This window comes from Lampris incognitus, chromosome 2 (assembly GCF_029633865.1).
Source record: "Lampris incognitus isolate fLamInc1 chromosome 2, fLamInc1.hap2, whole genome shotgun sequence".
Taxonomy (NCBI): domain Eukaryota; kingdom Metazoa; phylum Chordata; class Actinopteri; order Lampriformes; family Lampridae; genus Lampris; species Lampris incognitus.
The window spans coordinates 100,611,941-100,637,172 of NC_079212.1; the positions used below are offsets into that span (position 1 = coordinate 100,611,941).

At 45.5% G+C, this 25,232-nt stretch overlaps 1 long non-coding RNA gene across 1 annotated transcript in view; it reads right to left on the bottom strand.

Moving 5' to 3' along the window:
• Window positions 1–1,210: 1,210 nt before the first annotated feature.
• Window positions 1,211–25,232, bottom strand: part of LOC130108335 (uncharacterized) — a 39,682-nt gene continuing 15,660 nt past the window's right edge. The window contains exon 3 of the long non-coding RNA XR_008809873.1: window positions 1,211–1,263. This is a non-coding gene — a long non-coding RNA (uncharacterized LOC130108335). The remainder of the gene's footprint in view (window positions 1,264–25,232) is intronic.

A 25,232-nucleotide genomic window follows, 5' to 3' on the forward strand; every position in this document is an offset into this window, starting at 1 on the left:
GTTCTTCATGAGGTGTTAAACCACAACTCTTGGACCTCAGGTATACTAACCTGCTCAGGTGGCAATCAGTACACTGATCTCTAAGCAGCTGGTGAGGCTTTGGAATCTGACTTTCAAGTAGTTGGTGGGATATCACAAATCCGACATAGTAATTGACCTTACTGGTCCGAGTTTGATCTGGTTGCAAGGAGGCAACAACATTTGTGTCAAGAGGTAAGAAGGGCGGTTTGAGCCTCTGTATGCTCCTCAGATGGAACTATGCCATCACTGTCTTTTGATTTCTCAATTTTGCCTAGCTTCTCTAGCAGTATCCATAGTCTGTACCACTCATTTTTACAATCCCTTTTAAGTCAGCTAAGTAGGACTGAGTTAGGCTAGTGGGTAGCTTAATACTGTAGAGTGTGGACAAAAGTTGAATACCATGGGTGACACTAGGATCAGAGGTAGGTCTGTGACATTTTAATTTGTCATGAAGTGCGTTAATAGCTGTACCAAACTTCAATTCAACTATTGCTGTGTTCTCAAACTCAGGGTCAGCACTGTCAACTGCACTACTCTTGATATTGTCACAATATGTCTGCAAAAACTCAACCACCTCTTCATCTGTCTGTGTACCAGTCAATTTGGTACCTTAAGTTTTGAGACTCTATAACATTCAGTAGGTACAATGAATACCAACTTGATGTTTTGAGACTCTATAACTTTCAGTAGGTACAATGAATATCAACACTAATGTGTTATGGTAAAATTGCCAAACTGTATTCTATGTATCTGTCTATAGTTTACCAACCAAAACTCTTGGCTGGCTCGCCAATTTTTATGTAGCACTTGCATTCAACTTAGGCTATGGTTCTACTGTTTACTTAGGCTCTGAGGAGTGAATATGAAAAGATCCGAGTGGCTAACGAAACAGTTGGCAGGTTTATTACAGTGCATTCAACATTTCTCTTAGTTTTCGTAAACTGTAAAAACAAACAAAACAAAAACAAAAAGACACACACAATGAAAAGAGCTCTTGTAACCAAAAATAAAATGAAATAAAATAAAATGCCCTTAGTGCCCCCCCCCCCGGGTGTCTCGCTACCCAGGTAGGATAATTTGGTGTGTGATGATTAATCCTTACCTGGCAATTTCCTGCGAATCCATTGTCAATCCTGTAAAAGGGAATATGAAGCAGCTGGGCACACTGCTTCCAACTTTCGCTCAGTGTTTCACCACTGGGACTAGCTCGCCATCACGTTCCAGCAGAGTATTAACTCCAAGCTACAAATCAGGGGTCATAAAAAAATAAATAAAACAATCTGCATGTACAGCACAGAACAAATCATCATACAGTCTACTTTTCAAATGAAATCTATCCACTTCCTCAGAATTCAATTTCACAACCCTACTGTCTAGGGCTTTTTCTTATAGTTTTATAGTATTCCACCAAAAATGTGCTTAATTTGGTATCAGTAAAGCAAACCGTTGCTCAAATAAATTAAATAATCCTATAACATATAATTAAAATAGCTTTAAACAGGATATTACAAGCAGAATAATTTTTTTGCTGGAAGTGGCATGGAGAATGGATGGATGGATAACTACAACATATTGTAGCGTTCACCGTTATTAGAAAAAAAACACACTTCTTAACTTCCAACTGAGCATTGCTTTATTCACGGCTGTTCAATCAATCAAGCTTTACATTTCTGGTCAAATCTCGGCCACAGCCACGCCGTACACACCGCAATTAAGCCCGCCTCACAGGTCGTCTCTCTCACTTGTCCCGACCCATTAACCCTTGACCCGGAAACAGCCCCCCCACCCCACCCCGGAATTGCAAAACATCTCCCCCAACGAACACATATACCACCCTCGTGAACCTGAACACGCTACAATATTATCATGAATACAACCAATAAAAATACATTTGGACACGCCGTTTGCATCAAAAATACTTTGTAGAGCTGTTCAAAATACTTGGTCCTATTCTCTTAAGCTAGCAAAACGCTATACCGTTAACTAGCTACTAGTGCAGGCTAATTCAACTCACCGGAGCTTCCAAAGGGGGAGAAAATAAAATAGAAAACAATCCCAACTCCCTTGGCATATGTGACAACATAGTTCTAAAACTTCAAGAAACACTGATGATAGTCTAGTTGTACTTTATAACTCGTTTCTGCACTTCTCTTGTTTATCAACCAGAGTTTTCAGCTCTGCAGTTTCACACGCGTCCCTTTTTCTCTCGATCGGTAGGATTGGCGCTAACAGCGGGCACGCGCTCTCACTGAGCTGACGGGATGCGCTGAGGGTCAAAACAACCTGACTCGTGAGGAGTTGGCCCTTTGGTGCCTATATGTGGGTTACACATTCAACACCAATTTCATATCTGTTTTCAAACACACAAGGGCAAAAATCATAAATGAACGAATTCTTTTCATAACTTCTGGCCCTTTGTGGTTTTCTCCAATAACACCGAATTACAGAGTTGACTCAGCTAAAAATGGGTCTAGTAAGCAGCCAAACACCATCACCTGAGCCCACACAAGAGGCACAGACCCAATCTGAGACGAAAATCCTAGTATCCTTAAGCCAATACTAATTTGTGTTGGTAAACTCTTTAAAGCCCTTGCAAGGTAGCGTAACCAACCCCAGCTCAGTTAAATCTAATGAGCACTGAAACGCTGCCTAACTGTGACTGCAATACACAGAGGCAGACAAAAACAAAGTCTCTTAATTACCCATGGTTAGATCAGTTGCTCCTAAATTCCTGCAAATAGATACCAAAATCTGCCCACTTCAACTTCATTTCAGTTATGACTGCCAAAACCTAATAACCCCAACATGCAGACATAGGCTCAAGCCAAGGCAAAACAGGACCTGTGTTAATTTGTGTGTGGTTGGACAAGATCTGCAAAAAGAGTTGTGAAGAAACCAAGGCCTCAAATCATGCCATACTCAACGCAATAACAACCACATTTCCTTGGCAAAAACCCACCTTTCAGATGCACAAAAACAGTAAAGCTTGTGGCATCTAGCAGCCACAGCTAATTGTCAAAATCTTGATTAGTTATCCTCACGAACTCTTGTAGAGTCAAAACCAAACCTCAACTCTTTTCCAAAACAACAGCAGTCTCCCATCCAGCATATACAGACCTGAGCAGATTTGAAGGCCGAATCTGTAATCTAAAAAAATCAAAAGTGGAGCCCTGCTACTGAAATTAAGGATCAGATTAAGGGTATTTTTAGATGCAAAGCACCTCATGAACCTGGTTTCTAACTCACTCACAAATGGCATTTAGTCTTGCATTATTGCTGTACCATTAATCAAGTTTGTTTTTTGGGGGGGGGGACTCCAAAAATGTTTGTGAGTACATCTGAAAATATATGCTGTTGTAAAACTAACGATTTAGTGTTCTTCTTATTTCACATCATAATCCTCAATGGTAAGAATATCGGCAAAGTAGCTTCTTTCTTAGCCTCTGCCTTGTATTCTATCACTTGGTATTGTCCACGCGGTTTTAATTTGAGGTAGGATTTCACAGAGACGCCATCAACAGAGATGAATTAAAATGTACTCTATTATCCTTTACATGCTCAAACAAATCAATCTTCTGATAAAAGTTTTGGAGGAAAAAAACTGTTTTAAAAAGCGTTTCTGGTGTGTCAGCTTGCTTTTCTGGGTTTTTTTTTTTTGGTTAGCTAAAATCATGTTTCAGATGAGCTAGCTTTAGTGATGAACCATTGAAAAAGCAATTGATTTAAAATCTCAATGTTAAGTGTACAACTAGGATATCATGTACATAGACACATAGATAGATTGATAGATATTTATTATTTATTGTGTCATGCCACACCAATAGCCCATCCCTCATGTGATTACAGAACACCATTATAAACATCTAAGACATCAAACATCTGATGGCCCAAGCTCCAAGTTAGCATGGCCATTGAATAATTCCAAATAAAAACAATTCATATAAATAATGGAAATAATATGCAAAGTTAGCCACTCAATTGAAAATGTGCAGTCATTTCGAGGCCTACTTCTAATTACACTTACAAAATTACAAAAAATTGCCCCCTCTCTCAAACAACAGTTGCATTTCCCACCCATGACACACTATGCTTCTTTGTTTTCACAAGATGCAGGGTGGACCAGCAGTAAGAGTCTATTGTTGTGAGAATGTGATACACATTCGATCATCTTTGCTACCAATATTTCAATCAACAGCCAGGTTTCATGTCAGAGTGACTTTAAATAGACAAGAAACCCCTATCCAATTAGTGCAGCTCAGCTAAATGCCTATTGGTGCTGTTATTCTCAAAACTTATTCACTGATCTTTGGAGGCAAGAACTAAGAACTGGCTGTGGGTGAATACAAGGTTTTAACCTACTCTTAAATTGTAGATGGTTTGCCTTTATTAGTAATGTGTGTAAACAGCTACCTGAAAGGCCCTGTAACAGTTAATTATGATGTATTAAGAAACTGCAACTATGGGTTCTTTAAGAGTGACGTGTGTATAAACTCATATCAGTTAATATGGAAGAGAAAAACTCTGTACTGATCACATCCTGCCAGGATTTTGCTCCTGCATCTCCTCGCATCTGTCTGTCTCAAAGCTTTCCAACAGTCTGTATCAATAAAGGAAAAGAGAATTCTAAGGTTGCCCGTCCTATCATTATGGGCTGGGGCTTTAAAAACCCAAGCAGACCATCGGTCTGTACTAATTGTCCATGGTTTGATCAATTCTGCATGAACATCCACTTTGCGTCTGGGTTCCAAGTAAACAAATGCCTGAGGCTAACTCAGAGCTTGTTATGGCGTCCATAGTGTTACATAATACAAATTCCTTGGCTCATTAGGTTGCTTGCAGAATGCCCTGTGCCATGTTCAAAACATCATTACGTTTGGTAATCAGATCTTCTCTCTCATTCTCATGTGAATAAGTAAATAAACATGCTGTGAATTTTTGGGGCCCTTTTCATATACCAGCTACTGGTTTGTCTATTGATAAAAACATTTACAAGAGCTTAAAATTTCAAGTGAAAATAACAAGGGAAAAAAATCCATCATAATATAGCAACTCAATAAAGTTGTATTTCAAAAGGTAATTTAAATGATGATGCTCAGTTTCATTTTTATTACTTTCTCTAATGGACATGATAAAACATGGGGGTCAAGAGACTGGGTTCCTCAGAGGTGACGTTACCTAGAGCCAATGATATCATCTTCACACACTGGCCCTGAAGTCTCAAGGCAAACTTTGACTGACAGCCATTGAACAGAGATCTGGTTAACTGATGTAACTCCTGGAACATGGGAGCAAGGGAGAAAATAAATGTAGCATAGAGATGTCAGACAAATAGATGAACGTCTGAGGTCTGTCTTAGCAGCATGGCACTAAAATCACAGTTTTAGACATGGAGCTGGACTGGGGATATATCTGATGATCACTGGCCTCTATCAGGTAATCTACACTATGTATGTACGTATGTATGTATGTAGTATGTATGTGTTCAGCTAACTAGCTAGCTAAGTAGCTAGCCATCTGTGTGGTTGAATGTAAATGGCAAATCTGAATATAGGAAGCTGCAATGAATCCTGACCTCACTGCACAGGTTGGCCAAACAGAGGGCCTCCAAGCTGCCAATTTCAATTCCAAGCTTCATACAATGACTGTGAAAGTTGAAAACATTCAAGTTACTTGACCGTTCGCTTTACAAGCAGGTGATAGTTGCGAGATTGGGCCCCTATTACTCATCCAAACAAGAGGAAGTCTCTCCGTCTCTCCAGCCAATGTACTTTGAGCTCTGGTTGGTTTCAGGGTGTGAGGTGTTGACCCTCTCCCACCAGGCCATAGTAAGTCTGGCTCCATCACAAGGTTATGGGCGCAAAGCATTTGACCTGAGGACCCAATGACCCAATGACCCTAACCTTAACCCCCGTTTTAGTTAATAATGTTTTAGACAGACCTTTTCTTGTGAGCAAGAATAGACATTACCAAATAGGATAAGGATAATGATGAGACAGTGGGTTAGAGGAACAAATGTGTAAGGAAATAAGTAAATTTGGTCAAAATGCAACTTGATTGATTGATTGATAATTCGTTCACAGTGAAATAGTTTGTCTCTGTTGTTCTCTGTTGAAGCTTACATACCAGCTCCTCTGGTCAAGTCTTTCGACTTTGATATTGGTCAGATTCAGGAGGTGAGGTGGAGACACTGTCCCAGACAACTATCAGTCACGTGGTTATGACTCCTATCCATCTGACCTTAGGAACCTAACCCAGAAATTTGTTAACTTCTCAGCCAGGTACCAAATGTCAAGTTTAGACTCTGACTGTGGGACCAAAAACTCATTAAAACCCTGGTCCGGGGGTCCAGAGGGCTGAGGTGCACATCAAGATTCAAGATTCAAGAATATTTTATTTGTTCTGAGGGAAATTTATCTTTGACATAAAGGCTGCCATATAAAATTAAATACACTATAGTGCAGTAACAGACATAAAGTGTATAGTTCAGACAAGTGCAGACATAAAGAGCATTCAAATACATGCAACATAGCCCCTTTCACATACTCTTTATGTACTGAGTTTAAGAGAATCACTGATAGAGGAGTGGAAGAGTTTTTATACCTCTTCATGTATATTTTTATTTAATTGGAACTATGAAGCGTCTACCTGATGGGAGTAGATCATATTTTGAATACAGGACATGAGAGGGGTCAACAATAATTTTCCTAGCCTGTTTAGCTATAGTCTTCTCAAAGAGCATTTGGAAGGAGGGATGTTCCCTCACCCCAACACTTTCATTGCTGCGTGGACCAATCTGTTTATTTATGATTTTAACTTAACTGATACGTAACCAAACCAAGGTGAGATTCTGTAATGTAATATACTCTCTATCACAGCATGATACCCTCTGTCCCACCCCAAATGCCCTGAGTCTGCCCAAAAACTGGATTCACTGTTGGATCCTAGTACATACAGAATTAACATGGACATCTCGAGACAGATTACAAGATTAGAGTCAATATGTACACCCAAGTATTTGTAAGCATGAACCTGGGTAATATAAGTGTTAACCATGTCAGAAGACAGTTGATGAGACTTCACGCAAGCAAAGCAGCAGGCCCGGATGGTGTTAGCCCCAGGGTGCTCAAAGCCTGTGCCCTCCTGTTATGTGGAGTGCTTCATCATGTCTTCAACATGAGCCTAAGACTTCAAAGGGTCCCCGTGCTATGGAATACATCCTGTCTTGTACCTGTACCAAGGACCACAGACTGGCAGCATTGACCTCACATTATGAAGACCCTGGAAAGACTCATCCTGGAGTAGCTTCGGCCCACGGTCAAGCCACACTTGGACCCCCCCCCCCCCAGTTTGCCTACCAGCCCCGACTGGGAGTTGAGGATGCCATCATTTACCTGCTTAACCATGCCTACGCCCACCTAGATAAGCCAGCGAGCACTGTGAGGGTCATGTTCTTTGACTTCTCTAGTGCCTTCAACACCATCTGGCTGGCTCTACTGGGTGAGAAGCTGACAGCAATGCAGGTAGATGCCCCCTTTGTGTCCTGGGCGATTGACTACCTTACTGGTAGACCACAGTATGTGCGCTTGCAACACTGTGTCAGACAGAGTGGTCAGCAACACTGGGGCTCCACAGGGGACAGTCCTGTCTCCCTTCCTTTTCACACCTCTACACCATGGACTTCAACTACCACACAGAGTCCTGTCATCTTCAGAAGCTCTCTGATAACTCTGCTATAGTTGGATGCATCAGTCAGGGCGGGGAGGCTGAGTACAGGGCTGTGGTGGGAAACTTTGTCACATGGTGTGAGTGGAACCATCTGCAGCTCAACGTGACTAAGACAAAGGAGCTGGTTGTTGACCTGAGGAGGGGCATGACACGAGTGACCCCTGTTTCCATCCAGGGGGTCACTGTGGACACTGTGGAATACTACAAGTACCTGGGGGTGTATATAGACAATAACCTGGACTGGGCTAAGAACACTGATGCCCTCTACAAGAAGGGACAGAGCCGTCTCTACTTTTTGAGGAGGCTGAGGTCCTTCAAAATCTGCCAGACAATGCTCTGAATGTGGTATGAGTCTGTGGTGGCCAGCGCTCTCCTGTTTGCTGTTGTGTGTTGGGGGCAGCAGGTTGAGGGTTGCGGACGCAAACAGGCTCAATAAACTGATCCGCAAGGCCGGTGACATTGTGAAGGTGGAACTGGATTCTCAGGCGGTGGTTACTGAGAGGAGGACGCTGTTGAAGTTATGTGCCATCATGGACAATGTCTTCCACCCACTCCATGATGTGCTGGTCGGGCACAGGAGTACTTTTAGTTATAGACTTATTCTGCCGAAATGCATTACAAAGTGACACTGGAGGTCATTCCTGCCTGTGGCCATCAAACTTTACATCTCCTCCCTCAGAGTGTCAGACACTCAGAGTTAATGGTCATTGGACTGGCCCTTCACCTTGTTTTACCCAGTCGGGTTTCGTTTGTGCTGTTTGTTTTGTGCTGCGGTAGTGCAGTATAGATAGGGTGATGTTTATATATTTTGCTCTTATTTCTATTTCTTATTTTATCTTTTATTTTTATTTGTTTGTTTTTCTTTTATTTTCTATTTGTTTCTATTTTCTTGTTATCTTGTATCTTGTTAGTTTTTAGTTTTTTCTTTACTAGAGCATGAGTGTCTGTATTGGATCCAATTTCCCCCTGGGAATGAATAAAGTATTCTGATTCTGATTCTGATTCTGGATCAGTAGTGGAAAATGATTCCCCAGATGTCCTGGATCAAAAATAATTTCTTCTGTTTTCTTAGTGTTTACAATGAGATAATGGTCATCACACCATTGTAGAAACTTTTTAACCTCCAAACTCAAGCCAGAAATGTCACTGTCTTTATCCATAATTCACAAGATGGCAGTGTCATCAGAAAACGTGACAACAAAAGTGCTGGGATGACTACTTGCACAATCATTTGTATATATGTAAACAGAATAGGAGAACTCGCACATCCTCAAGGAACGCCTGTGTTAATGACTTTAGACTCAGATAATGTCTGGTTCACTTGAACCTGTCCTATCCAAACATGCCAGGGAAAAGCCATCCAACTCAACGAGTGAGCTAGAAATGTCTTGATGCAGCCAAGTTTCTGTAAAATCCATGATACATGACTCACGGTACTCGTAGCAGGTTCTGGTGTAAAGTTTGAGTTCATCCATCTTATTCCTCAGAGAGCACGCATTACACAGGGTCATTGATGGCAAGGGAGGCCTATTCCCTCTTCTTCTGAGCCTCTGTCTTACTCCCTCTCATTTGCCCCTCCACCATTATCTCCACAGCCTTTCCCTGTTCTTGGACTGGTTCTCTCACAATTGGTACCTTCCTGGGCTTTTGTAGTTACTCAGGCAGGTTGGCAAAAAGCTGTATGCTTGCCCTGCTGAAGGTTCTCAGTGACAAGAGCGTTTGCCTGTCCTAAATGTGTGTTTCCTGGTTCTTTCCGTGGAATGTTGTTGTTTTGACTGGCTTACTGTGAAAAGTAGCAAAAGCAGTCCTTCGCAGAGAAATCTCCAAAAACTCACCATTCTGCAGTGTAACATAACATTCATACAAAAACAGAAATGAAACCAGGACTTATTAATCACTCAATCACTATTAGCACACAATTTATGCAGCAGCGCAGTTGTCTGGGTCACCTGCTGAGCAGCGCAACAGGAAGTGCCAATCACAGAATTGTAATTTCATCCAGGTTATTGCAGAATTTTTCATACACTCAGAACTAATTGATTTAAAATGCATGTCTATGCAATGCCATATTGTCATATATTATAATACCATCAGTATGTTATTATTACCATTAGTATATGTGCACAGTGTATTTGTGTATTATCAATAATTATCATTATCTCCACCAATATTGCATTTGGTCGTGTGTGTGTGTGTGCGCGCGCGCGCGCGCTCTTGCGGCAGCCTCACCCAGTACACCGTCGATGCAGTGTCTTTGTCCACGTCTGCGTCTAGGTTTTTGGTCTTCGTTTGTTGGCTGGGAGAGCTGGCGCTGGATCGGCTGCCAGAGCTTGGTCTGTTGCGCCGTGGGCCTAGGGACCACGGCTTTGTCCGGAGCTGCTGCAACCGAGGAGGTAACAACGAGGGCGGTCTGGCGGCGGCCTCACCTGGCTTTGACTGGTGTTTTTGATGTCGTCGTGTGGAGTACGGGGAGGTGTGTCGAAGTAGTCGAGCTGGCGCTAGATCGACTGGAAGGGCTTGGTCTTCTTCATCGGGTTGCCACAGGGTCAGGGACCATGGCACTTGCGCCCGAGGAGGAAACACGGAGGGCGGTCTGACAAGACGCGTAATCGGGGCGGGCTAAGCTAACTGTTAGCCTATGCAGACTGGCGGTTCCGACAGTCATCCTGGCTGGCGTTTGTTTGTTTGTTTGTTCTTTGTTTGTTTAGCTTGGATATAGTATGTGTTACTTTGAATGTGTGTTCTTGTAGTTCTTGAATGTGTTTTTGTTTGTATGTTGCACTGCTGTGGGCTGAGGGAAACAGCATTTCGTTTCATTTCATGTGTGCAAGTACATGAGGTGAAATGACAGTTTCTGATTCCTCATATCCATCTATCTATCTATCTATCTATCTATCTATCTATCTATCTATCTATCTATCTATCTATCTATCTATCTTTGCTTCTATGTATCTGTCCTTGATCCAGAATGACATTTTTTAGCATCATCAGTAAGTATCAAACACATAAACAATGCTCATAAGGGGAACATATTGATTTAATGCTGCTGCTCAGTATTTATGTGAATATTTTGTGCATGACCAGATGTTCCAGTCTCAAAACACAGAAGGACATTTGATAATGACCGGAAAGAAGTCAAACAATGAAGTGCAAAAAAAAATTCTCAACGCAAGTTCACCCAAGTTCATCCTTTTTTATGGTAAAACTGCTGAGTATTCCTCCGAATGATCAGTTAGATCAAGCGCAGCTGGTCAAGCGCATGCCAAAACAGATAGCTCAAGTTTGTTTAAAGAGGCACAAGACAGACACTACATCTGTCTCTCTCCTATTATCTCATTTCTGCCAATGAAACTTATAGGGAATTAGTTCTGGACTGTGTCCCAGTGGTTTGTACCTGTGTGTGTGTGTGTGTGTGTGTGTGTGTGTGTGTGTGTGTGTGTGTGTGTGTGTGTGTGTGTGTGTGTGTGTGTGTGTGTGTGTGTGTTAAATATATGCATATACAAAGTTTTATGTGTTGTTAATGCCCCCAATTCTCACTGAGATAATTAAGTCAACACAGAGATACCTCTTTTGACTCTGTGTGTATGTGTTTGTGCGTGTGTGCGTGCGTACATCTGCACGTGTTTTGTAAATGCGTGTTTGTGTGTCTCCATGCACCCCCCTCCCCCGCACTGGCTCGCTTTCACTTTCTCATCCACTTATAATACAGTGAAACCCATTCATTTATCTAGTTTCTGTGAAGTGGCTAAAGTGGGTAAATAACGTTTCAAGGTGAAAATTCTCCCACCTGGGCAATAGAAGTTATTATTAGAGGCGGATGTTTGCCAGTGTTAACAAACCATCAGTTATGAGAAAGAAAGCCAGTAAACTGTCTCAGGGAAAAAATGCCCCCATCTCCATGAAATTATTATTATTATTGCGAGTGTGGCTTTCAGTGTAGCTGAGGTTATGTCAGAGAAGCCACAAATTACCTCAAGTAAATTTCCCTCCGACCTCTCGTAAATTTGCTCTTACCAGAATTGTGTGAGAGAAATTAATGTTGGATTCATAAAATTTTCTTAACTGCCCAAATTTGCTCTTACATGTTGAATGTTGAATGCCTCTTGTTCGCCGGTTGAATGTGGGTGCCAGGGATCCTTTAATTCCTTCAATTTGTCTAGTTAAAGCTCTCAAAATGTAAGAGTTTGGAGTGCATTGTGCCAAAACGACAAAATAACATTTGGAGGAATCCGAACAGATGATCGGGGTTTATCTTTACATCAGAACATGTTGCTATGAACAGGATCTAAGGGGAAAATGGAAGTTTACAAGTTCAGACATCAACATGTTGCTGGCAGAATAGACATAAAGGTATAAAACGCCATCTGAAGGTTTATACATTAATGCGTTCGTAAAGTCTCACCAGTTTCAGTTATACAAGAGCAGTTTTATCTGTATTTACCCCTCTTCCTTTATTTGAATCTGTAATAATTAATAGCTATGCAAACGGGTTTTTTAAAAAGCTGACGCAGCTCTAAACAGAACATGGGTTATTAGTTCACTTGATACTATTGTGTTTAGAAATCACGTCAGGACACAGCGCTGTCGCTCGACACAACCTCTGTGTTGCATTCTTTATTTTGACTCACACAGTGTCACGGGCAGACCCGATCAAACAACCCAGAGCCCGCAGGCATCACCAATTGATCCCAGCACAATAGAACAGCGCCAAATCAAATGCAGCACTGTCAATGTGTGCAGCCATAACACCCCCCCCCCCCCCCGGCAGGATTTAACAATAACAGAACTACTGGGCATCACACATCAATCAAGGTGCAATAGAACGATGCCAACATCAACCAAATGCAGCACTGGTGATCCAGTGCGCAGACATCACATTTCAAAGATTAAACAATCACAGAATCACTAGGCAACACATATCAATTAATCAAGGCACATATCAATCAATCAATCAAGGCACAATAGAACAATGCTAACATTACTAAATGCAGCACTGGTGATCCAGTGTGCAGACATAACATCCCCCCCCCCCCGGCAGGATTTCAAACATGAAAGGTTGACACGAAGTCCTCTAGGTGGCCAGGGCGTAAACATGTGCAAACAGGTCGCGAGGCAGCCTGAGGCTGGGCAGGCCAAGGTGGGGAGGGGGAAGGCAGGGGAAGCTGAGGCCCAGGAATGTCTGGGGCCCATGTAGGAGCTGAATGAAGCCCCGGGGCGTCTTGCCATGCTGAGGGAATGGCTAAGGTTGTGTCACCAGCTGTGTGTGGCAGAGCTGACACCTTACGCAGACGACTGGAGTGCCACCGAGTGCCATCGCTGAGGAGGTAGGTGGTTGGGCCCAGCTGACGGGTGACTTGGAGAGGAGAGGACCAGTATGAAGCCATTTTATTGTCCCTGTGGGGCCTGTGGACCCTGACCCAGTCTGACGCATTAATGTCTGGCACCATGGTTCGTTTTGACTGGTCAAACCGTTGCTTCATCCGCGTCTGCTGATGATTGACTGAGGCTCTGACCCCAGAGGGAGGTGCCTGGGGTGTGGAGGGGTGGAGTCTGTCAAGGGGCATGCACAGTTCTTGGCCCAGCATGAGAGAGGCTGGGGAGACGCCTGTGGTCGAGTGCTGTGTGGCCCGATAGTGCAGCAAAGTGTGACGGATGGCCTGCGTGAAAGAGCACCCTTGGGCCATGTGTGCTCTGAGGCCGTTCTTCAGTGACTGGTGAAAACGTTCACCACCGCTATTGGCCTGGGGGTGGTAATATGCAGTGTGTATATGACGGATGCCCTTGCTTTCGAGATAAGCAGTGAACTCAGCAGAGACCAGCTGAGGACCGTTGTCAGTGGTGATGGTCTTGGGGAGGCCCCAGCGAGAGAAGAGAGAGTCCAGGACGTCGATGATGACTTGTGAGGTCACAGTGGCGGAAGTGGTGAGTTCAGGCCATTTTGAGTGTAGATCGTAGGCGACCACCATGAAGCGTTGGTGGTGGGGAACTCCATGGATCTCACCACAAATGTCCAACTGCAGGTGTTCCCAGGGCTGAGAGGGCCAGGCGAGAGGTTGCAGGGGTGGTGGAGCCTGGTGGCCAGTCTTGCCACTCACAAGGCAGGCAGAACAGTCCTTCACCAGAGCCTCAATATCTCTGTCTATCCCCGGCCACCACACCAGGTCTCTGCAGTGCTGTTTTAGTTTCACAATGCCCAGGTGGCCTTCATGCGCCATATTCAAAACACGCACACGGAGAGCACCTGGGACCATTGTGCAAAACCCATGTGCCACGAAGGTGTCGTTCCAGCAGGAGAGCTCCTGTCTGACTCGGGAAAACGCAGCCAGCTCCTCTGGGGCCTTGTGAGGCCAGCCGTTCTGGATGTAGGTGCGGAGCTGGGAGAGGACAGGATCCTGTTCGGAGGCTGCCCTCAGCTCCTGCAGAGAGACATTGGCCAGGAGGGGTGTGTGTAGCATTTGGACAATGTCCTTTTCCACACAGTCAGTGTCCGTCTATGGAGCTGGGGTGGAGACAGAGCGAGAGAGCAGGTCGGCGACAACATTGTCTCTGCCTGGGGTGAACTGCAGGCTGAAGTTGTACTGGCGGAGGCGGTCAGACCAGCGGTGCAGCCTCAGGGGTTTGTGGCCTGTCCCAAATGTGGACAGCAGCGCTGTCAGGGCCTGGTGATCTGTCCTGAGGGTGAAGGAGCGACCATAGAGGTAGAGGTGCCACCTTTCACAAGCCCAGATGCAGGCTAATGCCTCACGCTCACCCACGGAGTACCGCTGCTTGGTCAGGTTGAGGGCACGGGAGGCGAAGGCGATGGGCTTCTCCACACCGTTCTGGGTTTGAGACGGCACAGCCCCTATCACTGTGGCTGACACGTCACAGATCACGAAGGTGGAGCTGGAGACGTCGAAGTGAGCCAACACTGGTGGTGAAGTCAGTTGAGTCTTGAGATCACGCACAGCATCACTGCATGCCTTTGACCACAGGCATGGCTTGTCCTTATGCAGCAGCTGGCGCAGGGGGGCTGTGGTCGCAGAGTACTGGGGAAGAAACCTCAGGTAGTAGCCTGTCATACCCAGGAAGGAGGCGACCTGGGCGGCCGAGCTGGGCTCAGGGTTGGCCTGAATGGTGTCCACGTTGGATTGTAGTGGAGTGACACCGCTCGCTGACAGCCGGAACCCCACGAACTCGATGGCTGGCACAGAGAGGACACATTTCTCAGCATTGAGAGTTAGCTTGTGATTGGACAGGGCTGCGAAGACCATGTTGAGGCGCTTGTTGTGGATTTCACTGGTGGGCCCGTGTACCACTATATCGTCCAGATAAATGGCCACGCTCGGTATGCCAGCCAGCACGGAGACCATGACTTTCTGGGAGCAGCTAGAGGCGGAGCTGAGACCGAAAGGCATCCTGGTGTAGCGAAACACTCCTGCATGTGTCACAAAGGCTGTGAGGTTTCAGCTGCTGGGGTGGAGGGGCACCTGTAAGTACCCCTGTCTGAGGTCAAGCTTGGAGAACACCTCAGAGCCATAGAACTGAGCAGTGAGTTCTTCTGAGGTGGGCAGTGGATACTTATCAGGGACCACTGCCTTATTTACTGCACGTAGATCGACGCAGACACGCAGGCCACCCGACTTCTTCTTAGCCACCACGAGGTTTGAGACCCAGGGTGACGCGTCTACCGGTTCAATGATGCCAGCTTCCAGCAGTTGTTGCAGCTCGGCGGAGACCCCATCACGGAAAGCCAGCGGGATGCGGCACAGTGGTTGGATGACAGGTTTCACAGCAGGGTTGAGGAGAGGTTGATGGGCGAAGGCGGAGAGGCAGCCCAGCCCCACAAACAGTGATGGCCACTTCTGCTGCCAAAGCGTGGCAACAGTCGGGATTGCTGCCCTCCCTGTGTCAAAGAGGGAGAACCCCAGAGAGGAGAACAGGTCCACGCCCATCAGATTGGCCCCACGGCGTGCCACATGAAAAACTGCATTGGGCACCAGCTTGGTTCCATAGCGGACAGTCACTTGGAGAGAGCCAACCAGATCGATTTTGGAGTCACCATACCCACAGAGGACAGCTGAGGGTGCGGACAGTGGCAGTGAACTGAAAAATTGACTGTCAGTATCAACATTCAGGAGAGACACACCTGCACCGGTGTCCAACAGTAGGGGGATGCACACATCATTAATGTTGACTGTGCATGATTTGAATGATACTGGCCCACAGCTCACCTTGTGAATGATGACGACTCGGGTGTGGCCCTCTGACCCAGCCGGGGAAGATCGACAGACGTTGGCAAAGTGATTTTGCTTACCGCAGCTACGGCATGTCTGGCCACGGGCAGGGCAGTTCTGAGCCCTTGAAACATGAGACCGAGATCCACAGTTACCACAGGACTGTTGAGGGCGGGGCCGAGAACGCCGTCGTTGCAGTTGCAAGACGTCCCCAGCGGAGTCGGCGCCCGCCTCGCTCTGGCTGGGTTGGGTCCCGAGGGGCAGCCGTGAGTAGAGGGAGGAGTCGTTGGCAGCTTGACTGGAGGTGGCCACTTGCTGTGTATTTAGCATAGCAGCACACTCAGCTGCTCTCTCAACTTGTAGTGCGATGGTAATTGCTCTGGACAGCAGCAGATCGTCTTTTTCCAGCAGGAGAGTCTCACGCACCTTTGCATTGTTGGTGTGTTCGATAAGCTGGTCGCGAACCATCTCGTCCTGAAGCGCGCCAAGCTTGCATGAGCTAGCTAGCCCTCGCAAATTAGCTACGTACTGCTGCACAGACTCACCGGGCAGTTGGTGTCGCTGAGGGAATATAAATCGCCGAAGGAGGGCACTCTGTGGAGCAGCGAAATGGGTGTTCAAAAGTCCAACAGCTTCGTGGCTGAGTGCAGCGAGGCACACCTGATCCCCATGTGCAATTACCCACCTCTCCTCCATAAAAGCCTGTGTAGCCGGGTGGTAAATCTGTTAAATATGTTAAATGATTTTCCACTTAAATTTAGTATAGTTTAGCTGTTAATATATGTAATTGTTACACTGTCAAGCCATGTAAAATGTCATTTGATGTATTTAAATTGTGAGGCAGATTGTGAGTGTATTTTTATAGTTTTGGTTGTCATTGCATGTTTTGACCAGTAAGTGGCAGTGGCGGACTTTTATTGTAACTCCGTGCAAGTTATCCAAGTGCATCTTGGGTATTCTCTCTTTTTTTCTGGTGTGGAGCGCCTGAAGATTGCGGTGTGACAGTGCTCTGACTCCGTAACGCTACTGGAGTTGATGTTCGGTGATTTTGGGCGCGAGCCGTCGACCGCTGTTCGCCATTGCAGGCATGACAAGGTAACTGACAGAGTGAGAAGTTGCGCGATCTTCAGGAAGTTCCACATGTCTTTGTTAAACCCTGTTTAACGTACATAGTCCACTGCCGTATTTTGCACCGTATTTTGTATTTATTATTTCCCTTTTTTTAAAATCTTTTCTGTTAAACTTGCCACATCTGTGAACATTTATGATCTGTTTGCTCGAAAGACACAGGAATGTATGCACTCAGTAAAACGATCTGCATTCGAAGGTTCAAACAATAAAATTAAAGCTACAAGAACCCCGGAAGTAATTGTGTCCTGTGTGGTATCTAATTCCCCGGGCTACATAATTTTGGTACCAGGAGTGGGGTGTAGCTAAAACATTTTTTTTAAAATTGGCAACAGAGTGGCTTATTTTTACTTAAAAAAAATACGGCAGTGGTGAAGATTGCTGGTGACGTCCGTTGGTGTTGAGTCTGAAGCCATCCTGCTGTGGAGGTGGTGACCAGCGAGAGACGACGTGAGGGCATCTAAGAGGTTCTGGTGCTTCCTGTTTCACACGACTCAGCCGTACCAGCGCAGAGGACTCCAGCGCTAACTTCAGCTACAAAGGCCAAGATCCAGCAAGGCTCCAAGTTAAAGACTGTCCTTGTAGTATCCTTGAACCAGGTTTTGAACTAAATATCATTTATACTGGACTGAGTAAAGATTAATATATCATTATGTCTAGTGATTCTGGTGATGAAGGGAGTTCACGTAATGATAATGGCCACACCTCAGGTGGCATAATGGGTATAGGTGAAGGTGCTACAAAAGAAATGCAGACCACCATGCAAGAGCTTGCCAGACTGCGAGATGAGCTCACCAGGTTAAATGGTGAAGCAAGGGCTCAGAGAGCAAGTGATAACAGTGCACCCACACGTTCATACATCTACGTTCCAAGAGAACGCCAGATCCAAGCATTTAGTGGGGAGTGTGGTACAGACAGGAGATCTGTCGAAGAGTTTATTGAAGAGGTTGAAAGGGTTTTAAGATACAGAGAGCAAACAACAGAAGAACAATGTGACTATATACTATCTCTATTGCATGGCCCTGCATTGGAAGAGGTGCGACTATGCATGAGGGGTCAGTCAGTGGGGCCCAGTGATTTATACTCTTACCTGAGCAATGCATTTGGGGAAAAGCGCAGTTCCACACAGCTTTTGCAGACCTTTTACAACCGTAACCAAACTGATGGAGAAGACCTCCGTGACTACTCCCATGCACTATCCCAGATTTTGAGCTCTGTAGTGAAACAGTCCACAGATGTAATACCTAATGAGAAAACTGTGCTCAGAGACCGGTTTATTGAGGGTTTAAGAGAAGCAGCACTCAGGCGTGAACTCAGGAAAATGGTTAGGGACAAACCAGAGAGCAGTCTTCTAGATGTGAGGAACGAGGCCCTCCTGTGGGAGATGGAGGACAGCAGGTCTCATCGTCCCAGGGTCATAAAGAGCAACCAAGTTACATCAGAGGTTCCGGAAACCCAGTGCTCTATTATTAAAACAAACAATGACCAAGGTATTGCATTAAATGATGTTCGGAGAGCAGTAGCCCATCAAGAAAAACAGCTAGCAGAGTTAGGCAAAACACTCGCTGATCTAGCCTTTGCTGTAGGTGAACTGAGTAAGCGCAGCACTCAACAGACATTCCTAGAGCCCAAGCCACGACCTAGACCCCAGCCAAAGTTCACACCAGATGGTCAGCCTATCTGTTTCAAGTGTAGAGGCATAGGTCACATTGCAAGAAAATGCTCACAGGCCAGAGGGGGTCAAGGGGACGCAACACCTAGTTCTTATGTAGTGCAGGAAAACTCGCACCCTCAGTTGTCATGAGCCACACAACTCGAGGGGAGGAAGCTGGCTCACCAAAAGAGACTCCAGACAGAAGCAGGATCTTAGAGCGTGCAGTCGGAGAATGTAAAACTGTTGAGGTGAAACTACGAGGTGTTACAGTGTCCTGCTTACTTGACACTGGTAGCCAGGTCAGTACAATTTCTGAGAGTTTTTTCAGGGAACACCTGTCAGTGAAAGGCGAAGACATTCACCCGGCATTTGAGTGGTTAAAGATCACTGCAGCTAATGGATTAGACATACCCTATATGGGCTATGTGGAAGCCATGGGTCTGACTATCCCAGAGCGAGGTTTTCTGATAGTTAAAGATTCTGAACACTCTTCCTCTGTTCCAGGTCTAATAGGGATGAACATTGTCAAAAAATGCAGAGAGCTAGTACACACTGAGTTTGACACCACACTGCAGGAGAGGTTTGACTCAAACTGGAGAGAGGCTTTTAATCATCTTCATGCAGTACATGCAACAGACAGACTCTCTTTCGCTAGGGTAGCTGGTAAGGATGTAGTCCATATACCTGCTTCATCTGCTGCTACAGTTATGGCCAGGGGACTCAGGACCGTGAGTGAGGATGGTTCTTTTTTGTTGCTGGAGTCTGTGGGTGTCCCCGTTCCTGGAGGTTTGGTTGTTGTGCCTACTTTGGTTTCATCGGGCAATCACATTTTTCCAGTCCGAGTCATGAACATGTCTGATGAAGATATCTGGCTAGGGCCACGGACTAGGCTAGGGGTTTTGACTCAGGTAGACTGTGTGAAAAGTGATGAGCTTTGTGAGGTACAGTTCCAGAGAATCTCAGCAGACACTGAACAAGTGAGTATCAGTGAACACCCCGAAACACCGACAGATGTGCAGGAAATTCTCGGCAAGCTCAATTTTTGTGGTAGCCCAGAACAGCAAGCGCAGCTGACTTTGTTACTGGAGAAGTACTCTTTTGTGTTTGCAACAGAAGATGAAGATCTAGGCCACACTGACAAAGTACAACATGAGATCCATCTGACAGATGACATACCTGTAACACAGCCATACAGACGAATCCCACCCACACAGTACAGTGAAGTCAGGGAACATATTGGCAAGCTGCTTAAAAAGGGGTCATTCAAGAAAGCTCTAGTGCTTATGCTTCGCCCATAGAACTAGTGAGAAAGGCAGATGGTAGTCTGAGGCTATGTGTTGATTACAGGAAACTCAACTCAAAGACAAGACGTGATGCATTCCCGCTCCCGAGAATTGATGAGAGTTTTGATGCGCTGAGAGGGGCAAAGTTCTTTTCGACCATAGATCTGGCGAGCGGATACCACCAGGTAGCTATGCATGAGAGAGATCGGACTAAGACTGCATTTACTACACCGTTTGGTCTGTATGAGTACGTGAGAATGCCTTTTGGTGTTTGTAACGGTCCAGCTACATTTCAGAGACTTATGCAAGTTACTATGAATGATCTCATTTTTCAGATACTCCTGGTCTACCTAGATGACATCTTGGTTTTTTCAGAGACATTTGAGCAGCATTTGGAGAGACTTGAGACTGTGTTTAAGAGACTGGCAGAGACGGGCCTTAAGGTGAAGTTGCAGAAGTGTGCTTTTCTACAACAGTCAGTAAAGTTTTTGGGTCATCAGGTGTCAGCAGAAGGTATAGGAACTGACCCCTCCAAGGTCTCTGCTGTTAAGAACTGGAAGGTCCCAACCACTGCCAAAGAGCTGCAGTCGTTCTTGGGTTTCTGTAGTTACTACAGGAGATTCATTCGAGGCTTCTCACAGATTGCCGGGCCACTGCATGACCTAGTCAACAAATGTTCAGGTGTGAAAAAAACAGGGAAAGTAGGTCACCAGTTTTGTAATATGTGGACACCAGAGTGTGACTCTTCCTTTGAGCAGTTAAAGGAAAAACTTACCTCTGCTCCCATTTTGGGTTTTGCCGATTTCACACAACCATTTGTAGTTGAGACAGATGCTAGTCAGCATGGATTAGGCGCTGTATTGTGTCAGCAGCAAGGTGACACCAGACGTGTCCTAGCATATGCTAGCCGCAGACTACGCCAGGCTGAGAAGAATGACCGAAATTATAGTAGCATGAAGTTGGAGTTGCTTGCCTTAAAATGGGCAGTTGCTGAAAAATTCAGGGGTTACTTGCTTGGTTCAAAGTTTGTTGTCCTGACTGATAACAATCCCCTCTGCCACCTCAAGACAGCCAAGTTAGGTGCTATAGAGCAGAGGTGGGTAGCGCAACTGTCTGTTTTTGATTTCGAGGTTAAGTACCGTCCTGGTTGCAGTAATGCCGCCGCAGATGCTCTCTCTAGGAAGGAGTTTGCAGGGGAGCCTGAAACAGACCCTGACTCGGATTTTGACGACTGTATCACTGTGTGTAACCTGATTGAGCGAGGAACAGTTCTGGATCCTGGTCTTGTCTCTAGAGGTCTGGAGTGTTACAAAGTGAGACAGATCCGTGCTGGGGAGTCGAGGTCTGGTGAGACAGGTACTAAACAGGGCAACACCCCCACACTGCCAGGTTAGACCAGAGAGGAGCTGGTAGGTTTTCAGGCTGGTGACCCCACCCTAAAAGAGTTTAGGGCATTTTGGGATCGGGGGAGGAGGCCATGTCCCAGAGAGAGAGCAGCCCTGTCTAGTCAAGTGAAAAGATTGTTGAAACAGTGGAGATGCATACAACAACGAGAAGGGTTGTTGTACAGGGTTATCACAGACCCACGTCATGGAGAAGTGTGGCAGTTACTCGTGCCTAGTTGTTTGAGGGACCAAGTTCTAGAAAATGTACATAACAACATGGGACATCAGGGCATAGAGCGCACTGTAAACTTGCTAAGAGGGAGGTGTTTTTGGGTAGGGCTATGCGAGGATGTTGAAAGCTGGGTTAAAAACTGCGAGCGGTGCATTTTGACCAAGATGCCTCAGCCAAAAATCCATGCTCCAGTTCAGGCATTCCTGGCCTCCCGACCTCTAGAAGTGGTGGCTGTTGATTTTACAGTGTTGGAGGCAGCTTCAGATGGCCGTGAAAATGTCCTTGTTGTGACCGATGTGTTTACAAAGTTCACACAAGCGTATGCTACCAAAGACCAGAAGGCTGACACTACAGCTAAAGTTTTGCTCAGGGAGTGGTTCATGAAATATGGGGTCCCAGAGAGACTGCACTCAGACCAAGGTCGAAATTTCGAGAGTGAAATTATAGCAGAGCTGTGCAAACTCTATGGGGTTAAAAAGACACGGACAACTCCCTACAGGCCACAGGGAAACGGTCAGTGTGAAAGATACAATCGCACACTCCATGACTTGTTAAGGACACTCCCACCAGAGAAAAAAAAGCGTTGGCCAGAGCATCTGTCTGAAGTAGTATATGCCTATAATGTCACTCCTCATTCCACCACAGGGTACTCGCCTTATTATTTGCTTTTCGGGGTACAGCCACATCTCCCAGTAGATGCTTTATTAGGGCGTGAGTGTGTGTCAGACAGGAAACAGGATTGGTTGTCTGTTCATCAGGAGAGACTCCGACAGGCACATGAGAGAGCCAGAGAGTACTCAGAGCAGAAGGCAGCTGAGAGGATCTCACTGCAAAATGAGAAGGTGTATTGTCCTCCTGTGGACATTGGTCAGTTGGTTTTCCTACGTCACAGACCCCCAGGTAGACATAAGATTCAGGACACATGGACCTCAACAGTCTACAAGGTAGTTGACATCCAGGGTACCACACACACTGTTGAACCTTTTGAGGGAGGTCCCATTAAAAGAGTTCATAGGTCAGAGTTGCGACCTTGTGCGAAACCAGTTCCCAAACCAAGAACTAGAACGAGGTTACAGACCACTACACAGTCTGTAGCTGAGGATGAGCCTGAGTCACCTGAGGCTGATTTTGTTATTGTTGAGGAAGTCATCCCTCGCCGGCTTGTGCAAGTACCTAACCTGCCTCTTGCAGCAGAAAGTGTTAGTTTACCTGTGACAGCACCCACAGATGAGAGTGACGGTGAAGGACCTGAGGAAGGTTATTCAGATATGAGAAATTGTGGCACAGAAACAGAATGTGTTAATGATGTGCATCCAAACGTTAGCGACAGTGACTTGCCCATTATTGAAAACAGGGACAGGCCCGCACTAACAGAGGATGCTGGTGGAGCAGGACGTAGAACCTATGCACCTAAACCTGCCATTAGGAAAAGCAAGCGGGAAATGGCTGGATCTCATTCAAACCCATTTCATCTGCCAAAGTCAGCCTGTAACGCAGTCTCAGTCAGCACAGACATGGTCTCTAAGGTTTTGACAAGGCTGGGTGCTGCTCTCTTTGAAAAGGCCTTGCAGGGAGTATTTGAGTCAGTTCATGTTTCGTAGTCACCGAGGACGTTGACTATATTTGCAGGGGAGTATGTAGCCGGGTGGTAAATCTGTTAAATATGTTAAATGATTTTCCACTTAAATTTAGTATAGTTTAGCTGTTAATATATGTAATTGTTACACTGTCAAGCCATGTAAAATGTCATTTGATGTATTTAAATTGTGAGGCAGATTGTGAGTGTATTTTTATAGTTTTGGTTGTCATTGCATGTTTTGACCAGTAAGTGGCAGTGGCGGACTTTTATTGTAACTCCGTGCAAGTTATCCAAGTGCATCTTGGGTATTCTCTCTTTTTTTTCTGGTGTGGAGCGCCTGAAGATTGCGGTGTGACAGTGCTCTGACTCCGTAACGCTACTGGAGTTGATTTTCGGTGATTTTGGGCGCGAGCCGTCGACCGCTGTTCGCCATTGCAGGCATGACAAGGTAACTGACAGAGTGAGAAGTTGCGCGATCTTCAGGAAGTTCCACATGTCTTTGTTAAACCCTGTTTAACGTACATAGTCCACTGCCATATTTTGCACCGTATTTTGTATTTATTATTTCCCTTTTTTTAAAATCTTTTCTGTTAAACTTGCCACATCTGTGAACATTTATGATCTGTTTGCTCGAAAGACACAGGAATGTATGCACTCAGTAAAACGATCTGCATTCGAAGGTTCAAACAATAAAATTAAAGCTACAAGAACCCCGGAAGTAATTGTGTCCTGTGTGGTATCTAATTCCACGGGCTACACCTGGTTCAGTCTCCACCACCTCGCCAGATAATTCCGTCTCATCGGTAGTGCCAGCGTACTCTGTACAGAAGTTTCCTGAGAAAGTGTTCTCCCTGTCGGCTTGTTTTTGACCAAACTCTCCCCCTTGCCATTTCCAGATCCAGGACCTCGTTGCATCAGCCCAGATCCCGGGAAGGTGCCAGCCTGCTTTCAGTCACCGCCGCCTGCCATATTCCTGTTTTTCTGTTGCTGACCATTTTGCTAAGGTGAATAAACCTGTTTGAGCACCACTGCACTGTCTCCTGCCCTCCCTGGGTCCGCACGTTCACCTAGGCCTTAACAATTATGTTGCGGTAGAGGGGCGTGGTTTAGTCTCGGCGGGGGGGGGGGGTCGCGCGGGAGCAGACGCGACGTGGAAGCGTGCCAAAGTAACAAACTGCCCTTTATATTCTACAGCGAAGCCGGGTGCTGGACTGACTGACACCCGCTGCAACAGACAGGCCAGAGAAACAAGTCTTCAGCACCGGCCAGAGCAGCGTGCGGAGACGGCATGGGGGAAATAAATGAGAGCCTGTGTTTTCGCCAACCCTCTATCTCTCAATCCTTACCATGGCACGAGCTTTGCCATATATATTACGCCAATTTTTTTTTCAACATTCTCTGATATTAGTGTTTCCGGGACGTGTGGACTTCTCCCTCTTTGAAAGACGCCTCACTTTTCATTTACTGTTTAACCCAGCTACCAACAATGGCCTTTTATTGCCATAACACATGGAAAGCAAACCTCTGCTGATTGTTTTCTGAACATTTTACAGTGGCTATAAAAAGTCTACACACCCTGGTTAAAATGGCAGGTTTTTGTGATGTAAAGAAAAAGAAAGAAACCAAATCACGTCAGAACTTTTTTTTAATTATGTATCTTTAATGTGAAATTGCCACCTAAAAATTCAAGTGAAAAATACAAATTTTAGAGGAAAAAAAGGAAAAATACAAAACTTACAATAACCTGGTTGCATAAGTGTGTACACCCCTAAACTGATACTTTGTTGAAGCACCTTTTGATTTTATTACAGCACTCAAGGCTTTTTGGTAAGAGTCTTATCAGCTTGGCACATCTTGACTTGGTAATATTTTCCCACTCTTCCTTGTAAAAAACGTTGTAGATCTGTCAGGTTGCGAGGGCATCTCCTGTGCACAGCCCTCTTCAGGTCACCCAACAGATTTTCTATTGGATTCTGGTCTGGGCTTTGGATGGGCCGTTCCAAAACACT